The sequence below is a fragment of the Pseudorasbora parva genome, chromosome 5, assembly GCF_024679245.1.
Source record: "Pseudorasbora parva isolate DD20220531a chromosome 5, ASM2467924v1, whole genome shotgun sequence".
NCBI lineage: Eukaryota > Metazoa > Chordata > Actinopteri > Cypriniformes > Gobionidae > Pseudorasbora > Pseudorasbora parva.
The window spans coordinates 4496252-4512905 of record NC_090176.1 but is presented as its reverse complement, the minus strand read 5'-3'; the positions used below and the strand labels follow the sequence as shown (position 1 = coordinate 4512905).

Sequence of the window (16654 nt, the reverse complement as noted above, 5' to 3'; positions counted from 1 at the left end):
GCAAGCAGAGTGTCAGTCTGTGTAGATTCCACAAACAACAGAACAGAGATAATTCACCATTGGAGTCTGGCTTGAGATCCTTAGTATGATTGCCTTCAAATAGCTTTTAGCCTTTGTAGCTGGATATCCACTTACCTTAGAGCCATTTCAGCACATATAGTAAAAATTGCTCAAGTTGTTTCCACCCAGTTTCGAACTGGGGACCTTTCGCGTGTGAGGCGAATGTGATAACCACTACACTATGGAAACCTGTCTTCAGGAAGCAGAAGAAAATCTTCAGACTCACAAATTAAAATGTGTATAACGTAAAAGGGAGATAGATACTCTTGGCGTTGCAAACAATTCATACTTTCTGTCAAAAGTTGGTCGCTGTTTCTGCCCGGTTTCGAACCGAGGACCTTTCGCGTGTTAGGCGAACGTGATAACCACTACACTACAGAAACTTCACTTTGGGTTGAGTGGTCTTTTTCCAAGACAGGTTCATCCAATAATATGCACTGCAAGCAGAGTGTCAGTCTGTGTAGATTCCACAAACAACAGGACAGAGCTAATTCATCATGGCAGTCTGACTTGAGGTCCTTTGTATGATTGCCTCCAAATAGCTTGAAATTACAGCCTTTGTAGCATGGAAATCCACTAACCTGAGAGCCATTTCAGCACATATAGTAAAAATTACTCAAGATGTTTCCACCCAGTTTCGAACTGGGGACCTTTCGCGTTTGAGGCGAACGTGATAACCACTACACTATGGAAACCTGTCTTGAGGTAGCATAAGGAAGTCTTGCGAATCACGAATTTTAAAAAACGTATAATGTAAAAGAGAGCTAAATACTCTTAGCGTCGCAAACAATCTATACTTTCTGTCAAAAGCTGACCGCTGTTTCTGCTCGGTTTCGAACCGAGGACCTTTCGCGTATTAGGCGAACGTGATAACCACTACACTACAGAAACCTCATGGTGAGCTTAATTGCCTTTTTCCAAGACAGGTTCATCCCATAATCTGCCCTGCAATCAGAGTGTTGGTCTGTGTAAATTCCACAAGCAACAGGAAAGTGCTCATTGGGCTTGGTAGTCTGTCTTGAGATCCTTAGCACGATTGCCTTCAACTAGCTTGAAATTGGAGCCTTTGTAGTGTGGAAATGCGCTTGCCGGAGATCCATTTCAGCATGTTTAGTTAAAAAACACTCAATTTGTTTCTGCCCAGTTTCGAACTGGGGACCTTTCGCGTGTAAAGCGAACGTGATAACCACTACACTAGAGAAACCTCACAGTGAGTTTAGTGGCCTTTTTCCAAGACAGGTTCATCCCATAATCTGCACCGCAAGCAGAGTGTCAGTCTGTGTAGATTCCACAAACAACAGAACAGAGATAATTCACCATTGGAGTCTGGCTTGAGATCCTTAGTATGATTGCCTTCAAATAGCTTTTAGCCTTTGTAGCTGGATATCCACTTACCTTAGAGCCATTTCAGCACATATAGTAAAAATTGCTCAAGTTGTTTCCACCCAGTTTCGAACTGGGGACCTTTCGCGTGTGAGGCGAACGTGATAACCACTACACTATGGAAACCTGTCTTCAGGAAGCAGAAGAAAATCTTCAGACTCACAAATTAAAATGTGTATAACGTAAAAGGGAGATAGATACTCTTGGCGTTGCAAACAATTCATACTTTCTGTCAAAAGTTGGTCGCTGTTTCTGCTCGGTTTCGAACCGAGGACCTTTCGCGTGTCAGGCGAACGTGATAACCACTACACTACAGAAACTTCACTTTGGGTTGAGTGGTCTTTTTCCAAGACAGGTTCATCCAATAATATGCACTGCAAGCAGAGTGTCAGTCTGTGTAGATTCCACAAACAACAGGACAGAGCTAATTCATCATGGCAGTCTGACTTGAGGTCCTTAGTATGATTGCCTCCAAATAGCTTGAAATTATAGCCTTTGTAGCATGGAAATCCACTAACCTGAGAGCCATTTCAGCACATATAGTAAAAATTACTCAAGATGTTTCCACCCAGTTTCGAACTGGGGACCTTTCGCGTGTGAGGCGAACGTGATAACCACTACACTATGGAAACCTGTCTGGAGGTAGCATAAGGAAGTCTTGCGAATCACGAATTTTAAAAAACGTATAATGTAAAAGAGAGCTAAATACTCTTAGCGTCGCAAACAATCTATACTTTCTGTCAAAAGCTGACCGCTGTTTCTGCTCGGTTTCGAACCGAGGACCTTTCGCGTGTTAGGCGAACGTGATAACCACTACACTACAGAAACCTCATGGTGAGCTTAATTGCCTTTTTCCAAGACAGGTTCATCCCATAATCTGCCCTGCAATCAGAGTGTTGGTCTGTGTAAATTCCACAAGCAACAGGAAAGTGCTCATTGGGCTTGGTAGTCTGTCTTGAGATCCTTAGCACGATTGCCTTCAACTAGCTTGAAATTGGAGCCTTTGTAGTGTGGAAATGCGCTTGCCAGAGATCCATTTCAGCATGTTTAGTTAAAAAACACTCAATTTGTTTCTGCCCAGTTTCGAACTGGGGACCTTTCGCGTGTAAAGCGAACGTGATAACCACTACACTACAGAAACCTCACAGTGAGTTTAGTGGCCTTTTTCCAAGACAGGTTCATCCCATAATCTGCACCGCAAGCAGAGTGTCAGTCTGTGTAGATTCCACAAACAACAGAACAGAGATAATTCACCATTGGAGTCTGGCTTGAGATCCTTAGTATGATTGCCTTCAAATAGCTTTTAGCCTTTGTAGCTGGATATCCACTTACCTTAGAGCCATTTCAGCACATATAGTAAAAATTGCTCAAGTTGTTTCCACCCAGTTTCGAACTGGGGACCTTTCGCGTGTGAGGCGAACGTGATAACCACTACACTATGGAAACCTGTCTTCAGGAAGCAGAAGAAAATCTTCAGACTCACAAATTAAAATGTGTATAATGTAAAAGGGAGATAGATACTCTTGGCGTTGCAAACAATTCATACTTTCTGTCAAAAGTTGGTCGCTGTTTCTGCTCGGTTTCGAACCGAGGACCTTTCGCGTGTTAGGCGAACGTGATAACCACTACACTACAGAAACTTCACTTTGCGTTGAGTGGTCTTTTTCCAAGACAGGTTCATCCAATAATATGCACTGCAAGCAGAGTGTCAGTCTGTGTAGATTCCACAAACAACAGGACAGAGCTAATTCATCATGGTAGTCTGACTTGAGGTCCTTAGTATGATTGCCTCCAAATAGCTTGAAATTACAGCCTTTGTAGCATGGAAATCCACTAACCTGAGAGCCATTTCAGCACATATAGTAAAAATTACTCAAGATGTTTCCACCCAGTTTCGAACTGGGGACCTTTCGCGTGTGAGGCGAACGTGATAACCACTACACTATGGAAACCTGTCTTGAGGTAGCATAAGGAAGTCTTGCGAATCACGAATTTTAAAAAACGTATAATGTAAAAGAGAGCTAAATACTCTTAGCGTCGCAAACAATCTATACTTTCTGTCAAATGCTGACCGCTGTTTCTGCTCGGTTTCGAACCGAGGACCTTTCGCGTGTTAGGCAAACGTGATAACCACTACACTACAGAAACCTCATGGTGAGCTTAATTGCCTTTTTCCAAGACAGGTTCATCCCATAATCTGCCCTGCAATCAGAGTGTTGGTCTGTGTAAATTCCACAAGCAACAGGAAAGTGCTCATTGGGCTTGGTAGTCTGTCTTGAGATCCTTAGCACGATTGCCTTCAACTAGCTTGAAATTGGAGCCTTTGTAGTGTGGAAATGCGCTTGCCGGAGATCCATTTCAGCATGTTTAGTTAAAAAACACTCAATTTGTTTCTGCCCAGTTTCGAACTGGGGACCTTTCGCGTGTAAAGCGAACGTGATAACCACTACACTACAGAAACCTCACAGTGAGTTTAGTGGCCTTTTTCCAAGACAGGTTCATCCCATAATCTGCACCGCAAGCAGAGTGTCAGTCTGTGTAGATTCCACAAACAACAGAACAGAGATAATTCACCATTGGAGTCTGGCTTGAGATCCTTAGTATGATTGCCTTCAAATAGCTTTTAGCCTTTGTAGCTGGATATCCACTTACCTTAGAGCCATTTCAGCACATATAGTAAAAATTGCTCAAGTTGTTTCCACCCAGTTTCGAACTGGGGACCTTTCGCGTGTGAGGCGAACGTGATAACCACTACACTATGGAAACCTGTCTTCAGGAAGCAGAAGAAAATCTTCAGACTCACAAATTAAAATGTGTATAATGTAAAAGGGAGATAGATACTCTTGGCGTTGCAAACAATTCATACTTTCTGTCAAAAGTTGGTCGCTGTTTCTGCTCGGTTTCGAACCGAGGACCTTTCGCGTGTTAGGCGAACGTGATAACCACTACACTACAGAAACCTCACGGTGAGCTTAATTGCCTTTTTCCAAGACAGGTTCATCCCATAATCTGCCCTGCAATCAGAGTGTTGGTCTGTGTAAATTCCACAAGCAACAGGAAAGTGCTCATTGGGCTTGGTAGTCTGTCTTGAGATCCTTAGCACGATTGCCTTCAACTAGCTTGAAATTGGAGCCTTTGTAGTGTGGAAATGCGCTTGCCGGAGATCCATTTCAGCATGATTAGTTAAAAAACACTCAATTTGTTTCTGCCCAGTTTCGAACTGGGGACCTTTCGCGTGTAAAGCGAACGTGATAACCACTACACTACAGAAACCTCACAGTGAGTTTAGTGGCCTTTTTCCAAGACAGGTTCATCCCATAATCTGCACCGCAAGCAGAGTGTCAGTCTGTGTAGATTCCACAAACAACAGAACAGAGATAATTCACCATTGGAGTCTGGCTTGAGATCCTTAGTATGATTGCCTTCAAATAGCTTTTAGCCTTTGTAGCTGGATATCCACTTACCTTAGAGCCATTTCAGCACATATAGTAAAAATTGCTCAAGTTGTTTCCACCCAGTTTCGAACTGGGGACCTTTCGCGTGTGAGGCGAACGTGATAACTACTACACTATGGAAACCTGTCTTCAGGAAGCAGAAGAAAATCTTCAGACTCACAAATTAAAATGTGTATAACGTAAAAGGGAGATAGATACTCTTGGCGTTGCAAACAATTCATACTTTCTGTCAAAAGTTGGTCGCTGTTTCTGCTCGGTTTCGAACCGAGGACCTTTCGCGTGTTAGGCGAACGTGATAACCACTACACTACAGAAACTTCACTTTGGGTTGAGTGGTCTTTTTCCAAGACAGGTTCATCCAATAATATGCACTGCAAGCAGAGTGTCAGTCTGTGTAGATTCCACAAACAACAGGACAGAGCTAATTCATCATGGCAGTCTGACTTGAGGTCCTTTGTATGATTGCCTCCAAATAGCTTGAAATTACAGCCTTTGTAGCATGGAAATCCACTAACCTGAGAGCCATTTCAGCACATATAGTAAAAATTACTCAAGATGTTTCCACCCAGTTTCGAACTGGGGACCTTTCGCGTGTGAGGCGAACGTGATAACCACTACACTATGGAAACCTGTCTTGAGGTAGCATAAGGAAGTCTTGCGAATCACGAATTTTAAAAAACGTATAATGTAAAAGAGAGCTAAATACTCTTAGCGTCGCAAACAATCTATACTTTCTGTCAAAAGCTGACCGCTGTTTCTGCTCGGTTTCGAACCGAGGACCTTTCGCGTGTTAGGCGAACGTGATAACCACTACACTACAGAAACCTCATGGTGAGCTTAATTGCCTTTTTCCAAGACAGGTTCATCCCATAATCTGCCCTGCAATCAGAGTGTTGGTCTGTGTAAATTCCACAAGCAACAGGAAAGTGCTCATTGGGCTTGGTAGTCTGTCTTGAGATCCTTAGCACGATTGCCTTCAACTAGCTTGAAATTGGAGCCTTTGTAGTGTGGAAATGCGCTTGCCGGAGATCCATTTCAGCATGTTTAGTTAAAAAACACTCAATTTGTTTCTGCCCAGTTTCGAACTGGGGACCTTTCGCGTATAAAGCGAACGTGATAACCACTACACTAGAGAAACCTCACAGTGAGTTTAGTGGCCTTTTTCCAAGACAGGTTCATCCCATAATCTGCACCGCAAGCAGAGTGTCAGTCTGTGTAGATTCCACAAACAACAGAACAGAGATAATTCACCATTGGAGTCTGGCTTGAGATCCTTAGTATGATTGCCTTCAAATAGCTTTTAGCCTTTGTAGCTGGATATCCACTTACCTTAGAGCCATTTCAGCACATATAGTAAAAATTGCTCAAGTTGTTTCCACCCAGTTTCGAACTGGGGACCTTTCGCGTGTGAGGCGAACGTGATAACCACTACACTATGGAAACCTGTCTTCAGGAAGCAGAAGAAAATCTTCAGACTCACAAATTAAAATGTGTATAACGTAAAAGGGAGATAGATACTCTTGGCGTTGCAAACAATTCATACTTTCTGTCAAAAGTTGGTCGCTGTTTCTGCTCGGTTTCGAACCGAGGACCTTTCGCGTGTTAGGCGAACGTGATAACCACTACACTACAGAAACTTCACTTTGGGTTGAGTGGTCTTTTTCCAAGACAGGTTCATCCAATAATATGCACTGCAAGCAGAGTGTCAGTCTGTGTAGATTCCACAAACAACAGGACAGAGCTAATTCATCATGGCAGTCTGACTTGAGGTCCTTTGTATGATTGCCTCCAAATAGCTTGAAATTACAGCCTTTGTAGCATGGAAATCCACTAACCTGAGAGCCATTTCAGCACATATAGTAAAATTTACTCAAGATGTTTCCACCCAGTTCCGAACTGGGGACCTTTCGCGTGTGAGGCGAACGTGATAACCACTACACTATGGAAACCTGTCTTGAGGTAGCATAAGGAAGTCTTGCGAATCACGAATTTTAAAAAACGTATAATGTAAAAGAGAGCTAAATACTCTTAGCGTCGCAAACAATCTATACTTTCTGTCAAAAGCTGACCGCTGTTTCTGCTCGGTTTCGAACCGAGGACCTTTCGCGTGTTAGGCGAACGTGATAACCACTACACTACAGAAACCTCATGGTGAGCTTAATTGCCTTTTTCCAAGACAGGTTCATCCCATAATCTGCCCTGCAATCAGAGTGTTGGTCTGTGTAAATTCCACAAGCAACAGGAAAGTGCTCATTGGGCTTGGTAGTCTGTCTTGACATCCTTAGCACGATTGCCTTCAACTAGCTTGAAATTGGAGCCTTTGTAGTGTGGAAATGCGCTTGCCGGAGATCCATTTCAGCATGTTTAGTTAAAAAACACTCAATTTGTTTCTGCCCAGTTTCGAACTGGGGACCTTTCGCGTGTAAAGCGAACGTGATAACCACTACACTACAGGAACCTCACAGTGAGTTTAGTGGCCTTTTTCCAAGACAGGTTCATCCCATAATCTGCACCGCAAGCAGAGTGTCAGTCTGTGTAGATTCCACAAACAACAGAACAGAGATAATTCACCATTGGAGTCTGGCTTGAGATCCTTAGTATGATTGCCTTCAAATAGCTTTTAGCCTTTGTAGCTGGATATCCACTTACCTTAGAGCCATTTCAGCACATATAGTAAAAATTGCTCAAGTTGTTTCCACCCAGTTTCGAACTGGGGACCTTTCGCGTGTGAGGCGAACGTGATAACCACTACACTATGGAAACCTGTCTTCAGGAAGCAGAAGAAAATCTTCAGACTCACAAATTAAAATGTGTATAATGTAAAAGGGAGATAGATACTCTTGGCGTTGCAAACAATTCATACTTTCTGTCAAAAGTTGGTCGCTGTTTCGGCTCGGTTTCGAACCGAGGACCTTTCGCGTGTTAGGCGAACGTGATAACCACTACACTACAGAAACTTCACTTTGGGTTGAGTGGTCTTTTTCCAAGACAGGTTCATCCAATAATATGCACTGCAAGCAGAGTGTCAGTCTGTGTAGATTCCACAAACAACAGGACAGAGCTAATTCATCATGGTAGTCTGACTTGAGGTCCTTAGTATGATTGCCTCCAAATAGCTTGAAATTACAGCCTTTGTAGCATGGAAATCCACTAACCTGAGAGCCATTTCAGCACATATAGTAAAAATTACTCAAGATGTTTCCACCCAGTTTCGAACTGGGGACCTTTCGCGTGTGAGGCAAACGTGATAACCACTACACTATGGAAACCTGTCTTGAGGTAGCATAAGGAAGTCTTGCGAATCACGAATTTTAAAAAACGTATAATGTAAAAGAGAGCTAAATACTCTTAGCGTCGCAAACAATCTATACTTTCTGTCAAAAGCTGACCGCTGTTTCTGCTCGGTTTCGAACCACGGACCTTTCGCGTGTTAGGCAAACGTGATAACCACTACACTACAGAAACCTCATGGTGAGCTTAATTGCCTTTTTCCAAGACAGGTTCATCCCATAATCTGCCCTGCAATCAGAGTGTTGGTCTGTGTAAATTCCACAAGCAACAGGAAAGTGCTCATTGGGCTTGGTAGTCTGTCTTGAGATCCTTAGCACGATTGCCTTCAACTAGCTTGAAATTGGAGCCTTTGTAGTGTGGAAATGCGCTTGCCGGAGATCCATTTCAGCATGTTTAGTTAAAAAACACTCAATTTGTTTCTGCCCAGTTTCGAACTGGGGACCTTTCGCGTGTAAAGCGAACGTGATAACCACTACACTACAGAAACCTCACAGTGAGTTTAGTGGCCTTTTTCCAAGACAGGTTCATCCCATAATCTGCACCGCAAGCAGAGTGTCAGTCTGTGTAGATTCCACAAACAACAGAACAGAGATAATTCACCATTGGAGTCTGGCTTGAGATCCTTAGTATGATTGCCTTCAAATAGCTTTTAGCCTTTGTAGCTGGATATCCACTTACCTTAGAGCCATTTCAGCACATATAGTAAAAATTGCTCAAGTTGTTTCCACCCAGTTTCGAACTGGGGACCTTTCGCGTGTGAGGCGAACGTGATAACCACTACACTATGGAAACCTGTCTTCAGGAAGCAGAAGAAAATCTTCAGACTCACAAATTAAAATGTGTATAACGTAAAAGGGAGATAGATACTCTTGGCGTTGCAAACAATTCATACTTTCTGTCAAAAGTTGGTCGCTGTTTCTGCTCGGTTTCGAACCGAGGACCTTTCGCGTGTTAGGCGAACGTGATAACCACTACACTACAGAAACTTCACTTTGGGTTGAGTGGTCTTTTTCCAAGACAGGTTCATCCAATAATATGCACTGCAAGCAGAGTGTCAGTCTGTGTAGATTCCACAAACAACAGGACAGAGCTAATTCATCATGCCAGTCTGACTTGAGGTCCTTTGTATGATTGCCTCCAAATAGCTTGAAATTACAGCCTTTGTAGCATGGAAATCCACTAACCTGAGAGCCATTTCAGCACATATAGTAAAATTTACTCAAGATGTTTCCACCCAGTTTCGAACTGGGGACCTTTCGCGTGTGAGGCGAACGTGATAACCACTACACTATGGAAACCTGTCTTGAGGTAGCATAAGGAAGTCTTGCGAATCACGAATTTTAAAAAACGTATAATGTAAAAGAGAGCTAAATACTCTTAGCGTCGCAAACAATTCATACTTTCTGTCAAAAGCTGACCGCTGTTTCTGCTCGGTTTCGAACCGAGGACCTTTCGCGTGTTAGGCGAACGTGATAACCACTACACTACAGAAACCTCATGGTGAGCTTAATTGCCTTTTTCCAAGACAGGTTCATCCCATAATCTGCCCTGCAATCAGAGTGTTGGTCTGTGTAAATTCCACAAGCAACAGGAAAGTGCTCATTGGGCTTGGTAGTCTGTCTTGAGATCCTTAGCACGATTGCCTTCAACTAGCTTGAAATTGGAGCCTTTGTAGTGTGGAAATGCGCTTGCCGGAGATCCATTTCAGCATGTTTAGTTAAAAAACACTCAATTTGTTTCTGCCCAGTTTCGAACTGGGGACCTTTCGCGTGTAAAGCGAACGTGATAACCACTACACTACAGGAACCTCACAGTGAGTTTAGTGGCCTTTTTCCAAGACAGGTTCATCCCATAATCTGCACCGCAAGCAGAGTGTCAGTCTGTGTAGATTCCACAAACAACAGAACAGAGATAATTCACCATTGGAGTCTGGCTTGAGATCCTTAGTATGATTGCCTTCAAATAGCTTTTAGCCTTTGTAGCTGGATATCCACTTACCTTAGAGCCATTTCAGCACATATAGTAAAAATTGCTCAAGTTGTTTCCACCCAGTTTCGAACTGGGGACCTTTCGCGTGTGAGGCGAACGTGATAACCACTACACTATGGAAACCTGTCTTCAGGAAGCAGAAGAAAATCTTCAGACTCACAAATTAAAATGTGTATAATGTAAAAGGGAGATAGATACTCTTGGCGTTGCAAACAATTCATACTTTCTGTCAAAAGTTGGTCGCTGTTTCTGCTCGGTTTCGAACCGAGGACCTTTCGCGTGTTAGGCGAACGTGATAACCACTACACTACAGAAACTTCACTTTGGGTTGAGTGGTCTTTTTCCAAGACAGGTTCATCCAATAATATGCACTGCAAGCAGAGTGTCAGTCTGTGTAGATTCCACAAACAACAGGACAGAGCTAATTCATCATGGTAGTCTGACTTGAGGTCCTTAGTATGATTGCCTCCAAATAGCTTGAAATTACAGCCTTTGTAGCATGGAAATCCACTAACCTGAGAGCCATTTCAGCACATATAGTAAAAATTACTCAAGATGTTTCCACCCAGTTTCGAACTGGGGACCTTTCGCGTGTGAGGCAAACGTGATAACCACTACACTATGGAAACCTGTCTTGAGGTAGCATAAGGAAGTCTTGCGAATCACGAATTTTAAAAAACGTATAATGTAAAAGAGAGCTAAATACTCTTAGCGTCGCAAACAATCTATACTTTCTGTCAAAAGCTGACCGCTGTTTCTGCTCGGTTTCGAACCACGGACCTTTCGCGTGTTAGGCAAACGTGATAACCACTACACTACAGAAACCTCATGGTGAGCTTAATTGCCTTTTTCCAAGACAGGTTCATCCCATAATCTGCCCTGCAATCAGAGTGTTGGTCTGTGTAAATTCCACAAGCAACAGGAAAGTGCTCATTGGGCTTGGTAGTCTGTCTTGAGATCCTTAGCACGATTGCCTTCAACTAGCTTGAAATTGGAGCCTTTGTAGTGTGGAAATGCGCTTGCCGGAGATCCATTTCAGCATGTTTAGTTAAAAAACACTCAATTTGTTTCTGCCCAGTTTCGAACTGGGGACCTTTCGCGTGTAAAGCGAACGTGATAACCACTACACTACAGAAACCTCACAGTGAGTTTAGTGGCCTTTTTCCAAGACAGGTTCATCCCATAATCTGCACCGCAAGCAGAGTGTCAGTCTGTGTAGATTCCACAAACAACAGAACAGAGATAATTCACCATTGGAGTCTGGCTTGAGATCCTTAGTATGATTGCCTTCAAATAGCTTTTAGCCTTTGTAGCTGGATATCCACTTACCTTAGAGCCATTTCAGCACATATAGTAAAAATTGCTCAAGTTGTTTCCACCCAGTTTCGAACTGGGGACCTTTCGCGTGTGAGGCAAACGTGATAACCACTACACTATGGAAACCTGTCTTCAGGAAGCAGAAGAAAATCTTCAGACTCACAAATTAAAATGTGTATAATGTAAAAGGGAGATAGATACTCTTGGCGTTGCAAACAATTCATACTTTCTGTCAAAAGTTGGTCGCTGTTTCTGCTCGGTTTCGAAACGAGGACCTTTCGCGTGTTAGGCGAACGTGATAACCACTACACTACAGAAACCTCATGGTGAGCTTAATTGTCTTTTTCCAAGACAGGTTCATCCCATAATCTGCCCTGCAATCAGAGTGTTGGTCTGTGTAAATTCCACAAGCAACAGGAAAGTGCTCATTGGGCTTGGTAGTCTGTCTTGAGATCCTTAGCACGATTGCCTTCAACTAGCTTGAAATTGGAGCCTTTGTAGTGTGGAAATGCGCTTGCCGGAGATCCATTTCAGCATGATTAGTTAAAAAACACTCAATTTGTTTCTGCCCAGTTTCGAACTGGGGACCTTTCGCGTGTAAAGCGAACGTGATAACCACTACACTACAGAAACCTCACAGTGAGTTTAGTGGCCTTTTTCCAAGACAGGTTCATCCCATAATCTGCACCGCAAGCAGAGTGTCAGTCTGTGTAGATTCCACAAACAACAGAACAGAGATAATTCACCATTGGAGTCTGGCTTGAGATCCTTAGTATGATTGCCTTCAAATAGCTTTTAGCCTTTGTAGCTGGATATCCACTTACCTTAGAGCCATTTCAGCACATATAGTAAAAATTGCTCAAGTTGTTTCCACCCAGTTTCGAACTGGGGACCTTTCGCGTGTGAGGCGAACGTGATAACCACTACACTATGGAAACCTGTCTTCAGGAAGCAGAAGAAAATCTTCAGACTCACAAATTAAAATGTGTATAACGTAAAAGGGAGATAGATACTCTTGGCGTTGCAAACAATTCATACTTTCTGTCAAAAGTTGGTCGCTGTTTCTGCTCGGTTTCGAACCGAGGACCTTTCGCGTGTTAGGCGAACGTGATAACCACTACACTACAGAAACTTCACTTTGGGTTGAGTGGTCTTTTTCCAAGACAGGTTCATCCAATAATATGCACTGCAAGCAGAGTGTCAGTCTGTGTAGATTCCACAAACAACAGGACAGAGCTAATTCATCATGGCAGTCTGACTTGAGGTCCTTTGTATGATTGCCTCCAAATAGCTTGAAATTACAGCCTTTGTAGCATGGAAATCCACTAACCTGAGAGCCATTTCAGCACATATAGTAAAAATTACTCAAGATGTTTCCACCCAGTTTCGAACTGGGGACCTTTCGCGTGTGAGGCGAACGTGATAACCACTACACTATGGAAACCTGTCTTGAGGTAGCATAAGGAAGTCTTGCGAATCACGAATTTTAAAAAACGTATAATGTAAAAGAGAGCTAAATACTCTTAGCGTCGCAAACAATCTATACTTTCTGTCAAAAGCTGACCGCTGTTTCTGCTCGGTTTCGAACCGAGGACCTTTCGCGTGTTAGGCGAACGTGATAACCACTACACTACAGAAACCTCATGGTGAGCTTAATTGCCTTTTTCCAAGACAGGTTCATCCCATAATCTGCCCTGCAATCAGAGTGTTGGTCTGTGTAAATTCCACAAGCAACAGGAAAGTGCTCATTGGGCTTGGTAGTCTGTCTTGAGATCCTTAGCACGATTGCCTTCAACTAGCTTGAAATTGGAGCCTTTGTAGTGTGGAAATGCGCTTGCCGGAGATCCATTTCAGCATGTTTAGTTAAAAAACACTCAATTTGTTTCTGCCCAGTTTCGAACTGGGGACCTTTCGCGTGTAAAGCGAACGTGATAACCACTACACTAGAGAAACCTCACAGTGAGTTTAGTGGCCTTTTTCCAAGACAGGTTCATCCCATAATCTGCACCGCAAGCAGAGTGTCAGTCTGTGTAGATTCCACAAACAACAGAACAGAGATAATTCACCATTGGAGTCTGGCTTGAGATCCTTAGTATGATTGCCTTCAAATAGCTTTTAGCCTTTGTAGCTGGATATCCACTTACCTTAGAGCCATTTCAGCACATATAGTAAAAATTGCTCAAGTTGTTTCCACCCAGTTTCGAACTGGGGACCTTTCGCGTGTGAGGCGAACGTGATAACCACTACACTATGGAAACCTGTCTTCAGGAAGCAGAAGAAAATCTTCAGACTCACAAATTAAAATGTGTATAACGTAAAAGGGAGATAGATACTCTTGGCGTTGCAAACAATTCATACTTTCTGTCAAAAGTTGGTCGCTGTTTCTGCTCGGTTTCGAACCGAGGACCTTTCGCGTGTTAGGCGAACGTGATAACCACTACACTACAGAAACTTCACTTTGGGTTGAGTGGTCTTTTTCCAAGACAGGTTCATCCAATAATATGCACTGCAAGCAGAGTGTCAGTCTGTGTAGATTCCACAAACAACAGGACAGAGCTAATTCATCATGGCAGTCTGACTTGAGGTCCTTTGTATGATTGCCTCCAAATAGCTTGAAATTACAGCCTTTGTAGCATGGAAATCCACTAACCTGAGAGCCATTTCAGCACATATAGTAAAATTTACTCAAGATGTTTCCACCCAGTTTCGCACTGGGGACCTTTCGCGTGTGAGGCGAACGTGATAACCAATACACTATGGAAACCTGTCTTGAGGTAGCATAAGGAAGTCTTGCGAATCACGAATTTTAAAAAACGTATAATGTAAAAGAGAGCTAAATACTCTTAGCGTCGCAAACAATCTATACTTTCTGTCAAAAGCTGACCGCTGTTTCTGCTCGGTTTCGAACCGAGGACCTTTCGCGTGTTAGGCGAACGTGATAACCACTACACTACAGAAACCTCATGGTGAGCTTAATTGCCTTTTTCCAAGACAGGTTCATCCCATAATCTGCCCTGCAATCAGAGTGTTGGTCTGTGTAAATTCCACAAGCAACAGGAAAGTGCTCATTGGGCTTGGTAGTCTGTCTTGAGATCCTTAGCACGATTGCCTTCAACTAGCTTGAAATTGGAGCCTTTGTAGTGTGGAAATGCGCTTGCCGGAGATCCATTTCAGCATGTTTAGTTAAAAAACACTCAATTTGTTTCTGCCCAGTTTCGAACTGGGGACCTTTCGCGTGTAAAGCGAACGTGATAACCACTACACTACAGGAACCTCACAGTGAGTTTAGTGGCCTTTTTCCAAGACAGGTTCATCCCATAATCTGCACCGCAAGCAGAGTGTCAGTCTGTGTAGATTCCACAAACAACAGAACAGAGATAATTCACCATTGGAGTCTGGCTTGAGATCCTTAGTATGATTGCCTTCAAATAGCTTTTAGCCTTTGTAGCTGGATATCCACTTACCTTAGAGCCATTTCAGCACATATAGTAAAAATTGCTCAAGTTGTTTCCACCCAGTTTCGAACTGGGGACCTTTCGCGTGTGAGGCGAACGTGATAACCACTACACTATGGAAACCTGTCTTCAGGAAGCAGAAGAAAATCTTCAGACTCACAAATTAAAATGTGTATAACGTAAAAGGGAGATAGATACTCTTGGCGTTGCAAACAATTCATACTTTCTGTCAAAAGTTGGTCGCTGTTTCTGCTCGGTTTCGAACCGAGGACCTTTCGCGTGTTAGGCGAACGTGATAACCACTACACTACAGAAACTTCACTTTGGGTTGAGTGGTCTTTTTCCAAGACAGGTTCATCCAATAATATGCACTGCAAGCAGAGTGTCAGTCTGTGTAGATTCCACAAACAACAGGACAGAGCTAATTCATCATGGCAGTCTGACTTGAGGTCCTTTGTATGATTGCCTCCAAATAGCTTGAAATTACAGCCTTTGTAGCATGGAAATCCACTAACCTGAGAGCCATTTCAGCACATATAGTAAAAATTACTCAAGATGTTTCCACCCAGTTTCGAACTGGGGACCTTTCGCGTGTGAGGCGAACGTGATAACCACTACACTATGGAAACCTGTCTTGAGGTAGCATAAGGAAGTCTTGCGAATCACGAATTTTAAAAAACGTATAATGTAAAAGAGAGCTAAATACTCTTAGCGTCGCAAACAATCTATACTTTCTGTCAAAAGCTGACCGCTGTTTCTGCTCGGTTTCGAACCAAGGACCTTTCGCGTGTTAGGCGAACGTGATAACCACTACACTACAGAAACCTCATGGTGAGCTTAATTGCCTTTTTCCAAGACAGGTTCATCCCATAATCTGCCCTGCAATCAGAGTGTTGGTCTGTGTAAATTCCACAAGCAACAGGAAAGTGCTCATTGGGCTTGGTAGTCTGTCTTGAGATCCTTAGCACGATTGCCTTCAACTAGCTTGAAATTGGAGCCTTTGTAGTGTGGAAATGCGCTTGCCGGAGATCCATTTCAGCATGTTTAGTTAAAAAACACTCAATTTGTTTCTGCCCAGTTTCGAACTGGGGACCTTTCGCGTGTAAAGCGAACGTGATAACCACTACACTAGAGAAACCTCACAGTGAGTTTAGTGGCCTTTTTCCAAGACAGGTTCATCCCATAATCTGCACCGCAAGCAGAGTGTCAGTCTGTGTAGATTCCACAAACAACAGAACAGAGATAATTCACCATTGGAGTCTGGCTTGAGATCCTTAGTATGATTGCCTTCAAATAGCTTTTAGCCTTTGTAGCTGGATATCCACTTACCTTAGAGCCATTTCAGCACATATAGTAAAAATTGCTCAAGTTGTTTCCACCCAGTTTCGAACTGGGGACCTTTCGCGTGTGAGGCGAACGTGATAACCACTACACTATGGAAACCTGTCTTCAGGAAGCAGAAGAAAATCTTCAGACTCACAAATTAAAATGTGTATAACGTAAAAGGGAGATAGATACTCTTGGCGTTGCAAACAATTCATACTTTCTGTCAAAAGTTGGTCGCTGTTTCTGCTCGGTTTCGAACCGAGGACCTTTCGCGTGTTAGGCGAACGTGATAACCACTACACTACAGAAACTTCACTTTGGGTTGAGTGGTCTTTTTCCAAGACAGGTTCATCCAATAATATGCACTGCAAGCAGAGT

General features: G+C 43.0%; 49 non-coding genes across 49 annotated transcripts; all 49 read right to left on the bottom strand.

Moving 5' to 3' along the window:
• Positions 1-682: 682 nt before the first annotated feature.
• Positions 683-755, bottom strand: trnal-caa (transfer RNA leucine (anticodon CAA)). Its single transcript has one exon. It is a non-coding gene; the product is annotated as a tRNA-Leu (tRNA).
• Positions 756-878: 123 nt separating this feature from the next.
• On the bottom strand, positions 879-951 carry trnai-aau (transfer RNA isoleucine (anticodon AAU)). The gene has a single exon. It is a non-coding gene; the product is annotated as a tRNA-Ile (tRNA).
• Positions 952-1191: 240 nt separating this feature from the next.
• trnav-uac (transfer RNA valine (anticodon UAC)) lies at positions 1192-1264 on the bottom strand. Its single transcript has one exon. It is a non-coding gene; the product is annotated as a tRNA-Val (tRNA).
• A 232-nt stretch (positions 1265-1496) lies between these two features.
• On the bottom strand, positions 1497-1569 carry trnav-cac (transfer RNA valine (anticodon CAC)). Its single transcript has one exon. It is a non-coding gene; the product is annotated as a tRNA-Val (tRNA).
• A 121-nt stretch (positions 1570-1690) lies between these two features.
• Positions 1691-1763, bottom strand: trnav-gac (transfer RNA valine (anticodon GAC)). Its single transcript has one exon. It is a non-coding gene; the product is annotated as a tRNA-Val (tRNA).
• A 239-nt stretch (positions 1764-2002) lies between these two features.
• Positions 2003-2075, bottom strand: trnav-cac (transfer RNA valine (anticodon CAC)). The gene has a single exon. It is a non-coding gene; the product is annotated as a tRNA-Val (tRNA).
• A 123-nt stretch (positions 2076-2198) lies between these two features.
• Positions 2199-2271, bottom strand: trnav-aac (transfer RNA valine (anticodon AAC)). Its single transcript has one exon. It is a non-coding gene; the product is annotated as a tRNA-Val (tRNA).
• Positions 2272-2511: 240 nt separating this feature from the next.
• Positions 2512-2584, bottom strand: trnav-uac (transfer RNA valine (anticodon UAC)). Its single transcript has one exon. It is a non-coding gene; the product is annotated as a tRNA-Val (tRNA).
• A 232-nt stretch (positions 2585-2816) lies between these two features.
• Positions 2817-2889, bottom strand: trnav-cac (transfer RNA valine (anticodon CAC)). The gene has a single exon. It is a non-coding gene; the product is annotated as a tRNA-Val (tRNA).
• A 121-nt stretch (positions 2890-3010) lies between these two features.
• Positions 3011-3083, bottom strand: trnav-aac (transfer RNA valine (anticodon AAC)). Its single transcript has one exon. It is a non-coding gene; the product is annotated as a tRNA-Val (tRNA).
• Positions 3084-3322: 239 nt separating this feature from the next.
• On the bottom strand, positions 3323-3395 carry trnav-cac (transfer RNA valine (anticodon CAC)). Its single transcript has one exon. It is a non-coding gene; the product is annotated as a tRNA-Val (tRNA).
• A 436-nt stretch (positions 3396-3831) lies between these two features.
• trnav-uac (transfer RNA valine (anticodon UAC)) lies at positions 3832-3904 on the bottom strand. Its single transcript has one exon. It is a non-coding gene; the product is annotated as a tRNA-Val (tRNA).
• A 232-nt stretch (positions 3905-4136) lies between these two features.
• On the bottom strand, positions 4137-4209 carry trnav-cac (transfer RNA valine (anticodon CAC)). Its single transcript has one exon. It is a non-coding gene; the product is annotated as a tRNA-Val (tRNA).
• Positions 4210-4330: 121 nt separating this feature from the next.
• trnav-aac (transfer RNA valine (anticodon AAC)) lies at positions 4331-4403 on the bottom strand. Its single transcript has one exon. It is a non-coding gene; the product is annotated as a tRNA-Val (tRNA).
• A 240-nt stretch (positions 4404-4643) lies between these two features.
• On the bottom strand, positions 4644-4716 carry trnav-uac (transfer RNA valine (anticodon UAC)). The gene has a single exon. It is a non-coding gene; the product is annotated as a tRNA-Val (tRNA).
• Positions 4717-5142: 426 nt separating this feature from the next.
• On the bottom strand, positions 5143-5215 carry trnav-aac (transfer RNA valine (anticodon AAC)). The gene has a single exon. It is a non-coding gene; the product is annotated as a tRNA-Val (tRNA).
• A 239-nt stretch (positions 5216-5454) lies between these two features.
• On the bottom strand, positions 5455-5527 carry trnav-cac (transfer RNA valine (anticodon CAC)). The gene has a single exon. It is a non-coding gene; the product is annotated as a tRNA-Val (tRNA).
• A 123-nt stretch (positions 5528-5650) lies between these two features.
• Positions 5651-5723, bottom strand: trnav-aac (transfer RNA valine (anticodon AAC)). Its single transcript has one exon. It is a non-coding gene; the product is annotated as a tRNA-Val (tRNA).
• Positions 5724-5963: 240 nt separating this feature from the next.
• Positions 5964-6036, bottom strand: trnai-uau (transfer RNA isoleucine (anticodon UAU)). Its single transcript has one exon. It is a non-coding gene; the product is annotated as a tRNA-Ile (tRNA).
• A 232-nt stretch (positions 6037-6268) lies between these two features.
• trnav-cac (transfer RNA valine (anticodon CAC)) lies at positions 6269-6341 on the bottom strand. Its single transcript has one exon. It is a non-coding gene; the product is annotated as a tRNA-Val (tRNA).
• Positions 6342-6462: 121 nt separating this feature from the next.
• On the bottom strand, positions 6463-6535 carry trnav-aac (transfer RNA valine (anticodon AAC)). The gene has a single exon. It is a non-coding gene; the product is annotated as a tRNA-Val (tRNA).
• A 435-nt stretch (positions 6536-6970) lies between these two features.
• trnav-aac (transfer RNA valine (anticodon AAC)) lies at positions 6971-7043 on the bottom strand. The gene has a single exon. It is a non-coding gene; the product is annotated as a tRNA-Val (tRNA).
• Positions 7044-7283: 240 nt separating this feature from the next.
• trnav-uac (transfer RNA valine (anticodon UAC)) lies at positions 7284-7356 on the bottom strand. Its single transcript has one exon. It is a non-coding gene; the product is annotated as a tRNA-Val (tRNA).
• A 232-nt stretch (positions 7357-7588) lies between these two features.
• Positions 7589-7661, bottom strand: trnav-cac (transfer RNA valine (anticodon CAC)). Its single transcript has one exon. It is a non-coding gene; the product is annotated as a tRNA-Val (tRNA).
• Positions 7662-8603: 942 nt separating this feature from the next.
• On the bottom strand, positions 8604-8676 carry trnav-uac (transfer RNA valine (anticodon UAC)). The gene has a single exon. It is a non-coding gene; the product is annotated as a tRNA-Val (tRNA).
• A 232-nt stretch (positions 8677-8908) lies between these two features.
• On the bottom strand, positions 8909-8981 carry trnav-cac (transfer RNA valine (anticodon CAC)). The gene has a single exon. It is a non-coding gene; the product is annotated as a tRNA-Val (tRNA).
• Positions 8982-9102: 121 nt separating this feature from the next.
• On the bottom strand, positions 9103-9175 carry trnav-aac (transfer RNA valine (anticodon AAC)). The gene has a single exon. It is a non-coding gene; the product is annotated as a tRNA-Val (tRNA).
• A 239-nt stretch (positions 9176-9414) lies between these two features.
• On the bottom strand, positions 9415-9487 carry trnav-cac (transfer RNA valine (anticodon CAC)). Its single transcript has one exon. It is a non-coding gene; the product is annotated as a tRNA-Val (tRNA).
• A 123-nt stretch (positions 9488-9610) lies between these two features.
• trnav-aac (transfer RNA valine (anticodon AAC)) lies at positions 9611-9683 on the bottom strand. The gene has a single exon. It is a non-coding gene; the product is annotated as a tRNA-Val (tRNA).
• Positions 9684-9923: 240 nt separating this feature from the next.
• trnav-uac (transfer RNA valine (anticodon UAC)) lies at positions 9924-9996 on the bottom strand. Its single transcript has one exon. It is a non-coding gene; the product is annotated as a tRNA-Val (tRNA).
• A 232-nt stretch (positions 9997-10228) lies between these two features.
• On the bottom strand, positions 10229-10301 carry trnav-cac (transfer RNA valine (anticodon CAC)). The gene has a single exon. It is a non-coding gene; the product is annotated as a tRNA-Val (tRNA).
• A 121-nt stretch (positions 10302-10422) lies between these two features.
• On the bottom strand, positions 10423-10495 carry trnav-aac (transfer RNA valine (anticodon AAC)). The gene has a single exon. It is a non-coding gene; the product is annotated as a tRNA-Val (tRNA).
• Positions 10496-11243: 748 nt separating this feature from the next.
• On the bottom strand, positions 11244-11316 carry trnav-uac (transfer RNA valine (anticodon UAC)). Its single transcript has one exon. It is a non-coding gene; the product is annotated as a tRNA-Val (tRNA).
• Positions 11317-12055: 739 nt separating this feature from the next.
• trnav-uac (transfer RNA valine (anticodon UAC)) lies at positions 12056-12128 on the bottom strand. Its single transcript has one exon. It is a non-coding gene; the product is annotated as a tRNA-Val (tRNA).
• A 232-nt stretch (positions 12129-12360) lies between these two features.
• trnav-cac (transfer RNA valine (anticodon CAC)) lies at positions 12361-12433 on the bottom strand. The gene has a single exon. It is a non-coding gene; the product is annotated as a tRNA-Val (tRNA).
• A 121-nt stretch (positions 12434-12554) lies between these two features.
• On the bottom strand, positions 12555-12627 carry trnav-aac (transfer RNA valine (anticodon AAC)). The gene has a single exon. It is a non-coding gene; the product is annotated as a tRNA-Val (tRNA).
• Positions 12628-12866: 239 nt separating this feature from the next.
• trnav-cac (transfer RNA valine (anticodon CAC)) lies at positions 12867-12939 on the bottom strand. Its single transcript has one exon. It is a non-coding gene; the product is annotated as a tRNA-Val (tRNA).
• Positions 12940-13062: 123 nt separating this feature from the next.
• Positions 13063-13135, bottom strand: trnav-aac (transfer RNA valine (anticodon AAC)). The gene has a single exon. It is a non-coding gene; the product is annotated as a tRNA-Val (tRNA).
• A 240-nt stretch (positions 13136-13375) lies between these two features.
• trnav-uac (transfer RNA valine (anticodon UAC)) lies at positions 13376-13448 on the bottom strand. Its single transcript has one exon. It is a non-coding gene; the product is annotated as a tRNA-Val (tRNA).
• A 232-nt stretch (positions 13449-13680) lies between these two features.
• Positions 13681-13753, bottom strand: trnav-cac (transfer RNA valine (anticodon CAC)). Its single transcript has one exon. It is a non-coding gene; the product is annotated as a tRNA-Val (tRNA).
• Positions 13754-13874: 121 nt separating this feature from the next.
• trnav-aac (transfer RNA valine (anticodon AAC)) lies at positions 13875-13947 on the bottom strand. Its single transcript has one exon. It is a non-coding gene; the product is annotated as a tRNA-Val (tRNA).
• A 435-nt stretch (positions 13948-14382) lies between these two features.
• trnav-aac (transfer RNA valine (anticodon AAC)) lies at positions 14383-14455 on the bottom strand. Its single transcript has one exon. It is a non-coding gene; the product is annotated as a tRNA-Val (tRNA).
• A 240-nt stretch (positions 14456-14695) lies between these two features.
• Positions 14696-14768, bottom strand: trnav-uac (transfer RNA valine (anticodon UAC)). Its single transcript has one exon. It is a non-coding gene; the product is annotated as a tRNA-Val (tRNA).
• Positions 14769-15000: 232 nt separating this feature from the next.
• Positions 15001-15073, bottom strand: trnav-cac (transfer RNA valine (anticodon CAC)). The gene has a single exon. It is a non-coding gene; the product is annotated as a tRNA-Val (tRNA).
• A 121-nt stretch (positions 15074-15194) lies between these two features.
• On the bottom strand, positions 15195-15267 carry trnav-aac (transfer RNA valine (anticodon AAC)). Its single transcript has one exon. It is a non-coding gene; the product is annotated as a tRNA-Val (tRNA).
• A 239-nt stretch (positions 15268-15506) lies between these two features.
• Positions 15507-15579, bottom strand: trnav-cac (transfer RNA valine (anticodon CAC)). The gene has a single exon. It is a non-coding gene; the product is annotated as a tRNA-Val (tRNA).
• A 436-nt stretch (positions 15580-16015) lies between these two features.
• On the bottom strand, positions 16016-16088 carry trnav-uac (transfer RNA valine (anticodon UAC)). Its single transcript has one exon. It is a non-coding gene; the product is annotated as a tRNA-Val (tRNA).
• Positions 16089-16320: 232 nt separating this feature from the next.
• On the bottom strand, positions 16321-16393 carry trnav-cac (transfer RNA valine (anticodon CAC)). Its single transcript has one exon. It is a non-coding gene; the product is annotated as a tRNA-Val (tRNA).
• Positions 16394-16514: 121 nt separating this feature from the next.
• On the bottom strand, positions 16515-16587 carry trnav-aac (transfer RNA valine (anticodon AAC)). The gene has a single exon. It is a non-coding gene; the product is annotated as a tRNA-Val (tRNA).
• Between the last annotated feature and the right edge of the window lie 67 nt (positions 16588-16654).